This window comes from Egretta garzetta, unplaced genomic scaffold (genome assembly GCF_000687185.1).
Source record: "Egretta garzetta isolate BGI_Z169 unplaced genomic scaffold, ASM68718v1 scaffold411, whole genome shotgun sequence".
NCBI lineage: Eukaryota > Metazoa > Chordata > Aves > Pelecaniformes > Ardeidae > Egretta > Egretta garzetta.
The window spans coordinates 844,459-847,223 of NW_009258541.1; positions in this window are offsets into that span (position 1 = coordinate 844,459).

Genomic DNA, 2,765 nt, shown 5'->3' on the forward strand with positions numbered 1-2,765 from the left:
CAAAAGTAAGAACAGGCAGATACAAAACCAACCCAAAACTGTGATAGTCATAATGTGATATTATTGGCAAAACTTGGAAGTTTGCAATGATTTGGTGAAGACCTGAACTTTCTCCTAAAGCAAAAGGCTTAAGAGCCTAATTCTGTTACATACTACAATTTTACAGTACCTAAATTACCACTTCTTACCAGATTTCCAAAGCTTGTATATGTATAGGAGTTTTAAGTTTTGGTGAGTAACATTAACTACTTTTCCCTCCCCTGTGCTTCTTAAGTGGGTGGTATACAAGTTAAACAGGAGCTGTTTTTTTCCTTTATTACTGTGTTCATTTAAAAGTTTAAGATGCGATTAATTTAGAGGTTTGTATTTTCTTCATTTTGGTCTGCACAGAAGTCTGCTCTGCCAGCTTTAATTTATTCTTTTTTTTATTATGGTTTTTCAATAGTTAGCCAAGAGGAGGTATGTCACCAAAAGCATAATCTAGCCCCACAGCACTGCAACCCAAACTCAGGAGGCTGAGGGGAAGTGAGGGAACCCACACTGGAGAAGAAGAGACAATATCTTCAGGTGCTCCACTAAAAGAAGGGATCAGCCTCTATATAACATTTTATGTTATCCTAAAATATTACAAAATACTACAGAAATAGATCTGCTGACTTATTTAGGACACCATGACCTACTTTAAAAGGAAAAAACCCCAAGTATTCCCATTGACATTGCTTAGGTTTGGGTAGGGGGGTTTTTTGGTGGTTTTTTTTCACTCTTCAAGAAAGTATGACTATACTAACTCGGCACTGAGTAGCCAAACAAAACCCAAGACTCTTAGATACTAGTTCACATGCTGCATGTAAATACCCATATTGTAATATTAGTTTTTCTTGCTGAGGAAACTTGGCATCAAGGGGATTTTAAGAATTAATCTGAATAGAGTGCACAAACTCGTACTCCTCCACAATCCTGGATACAGCCACAGCAACTCTCGAAAACACGTTCTCGGTGAAGCTTTTTCTTGAGCAGCAATTACAAGTAATACCAGATGGTGCAGCATTTTGAATGACACACACATGTAGCGACAGAGGTGCAACTAGCAGTGTTTTGCATTAAATCCAAGCTATGTTTTCCTTCATAATTTACTTAAATTGAAAAGTACTTGCACTGTACCTTTGAAAATACATCATGTGATTTTTCCAGAGATTACAGTATTTAAAATAGCATCTTAAATGCAAGCAGGCAATACAAGTAAGTTTTGTGCACAGGTGCAAAAAGACGAAGTGCCATGAAGTGCTTGCAGATGTTTGAAAAGCAGCACCTTGGTATGCTCAATGAAGACTGGAGAATGTTCACTGGGATTTTTTTTTTTTTTAACCCCTTACAGAGATATCTGTGGTACCATATTTCACATCTTTTTTTCCCCACCCCACCAAAGCTTTCCACTATTTCGGATACCAAGTCAGACCAACAAGCTTTTTGTTTGTCTCAGACCAAAGTCTAAGAAAGTGAATCACACTAAAACACAGGACTCATCTGGCATAGAAGGGGACCTTTGGGAGACTGACAGCTCTAAACAGGTTTGTATCAAAAGATATTCAAAGGAATTTGGTTGTCAAAAGGCGACCTCAATTTACTCTGTTCTCAAGTTAAGAGTTTTTCCAGGTTTCCATTTTCTTATGTTGTGAATGTAACCTATAGGAGATGACATTATTTTAAAGATATTTTCAAACAATACACTATGCCTTTTAAGCTTCAGAAGCTTTCAAACTATTGAGCAAGCTGTCACCACTTTCTGGCTTCCTGTTATGTTGCCATTTCTGGACTCAAGGGTTACCTCATTAATTGTTCTACCACAGGCAGAACACAACACAAGATAAAATAAGGTAACTTTTAAAAGGTATCTTTAAAAAAAGAAATTGTCAGTTACCCAGGCTTTTAATTTCAACACAATATCCACTACCGTAGCTGGACTCCGCACACTCAGATCAATAACAAATGATATATTTGGTTGGTTTTAACTATTTGATCCACATCAAAAGCTCTCACGCAAGAAGTCTGTATCAACAGACAACTGCCATAGCATCAGAGCACCAAACTATCCTCAAACACTACAACTGAGCACACTTCTTCTGAGAGCCTGAGCTCTCCTTCGTACCATCAACTTGGATGAGTTCTGCAAAACTACCAGCCTGCTCCGCTGACTTTGAAGAAACCAGCATACAGCTTCACGTCTTCTTTCCTCTCCCTAATGGAGACACACGCACTTACTTCACTTTTAATAGATGGGTAAACTGCACAACGTACAGGTTCTGAAGCACTCAGTGCACTTTTGAGCACTCAAACAGTAACTCCAACTGCTACTGAGTTACTAAAACCTGAAGCAAAGCAACACTGCTGATACTTTTCTAAGTATCAAGGGTAGCTTTCTGCATCTTCTGTCGTACAGAAAGGAGTTTTAACATATTAACGTTTAAACGTATCAATGGCAACATACTTTCATTCTGGAGAGATGTACTGGTCTACCCGCACCGTTCCCTCAACCTCGCTTCAAGCCTTTTTACCTCAAGAGCCGTCAGATGGAAAGCTACGGTATTTCGGGAAATGTTAGAAATAGCTGCACTCCACCAGATGCACAGAAGGACGGAAGAGCACTTAAAAATTTAACTTCTCGCTCACAACAGTAAAGCCACACCACCTAAGCCACCTTCTCCCTAGGTGCTGGATTAACAGGCGCTGCTGTATCCAGAGCACCTAAACCACGAAGGTCTCAGCAG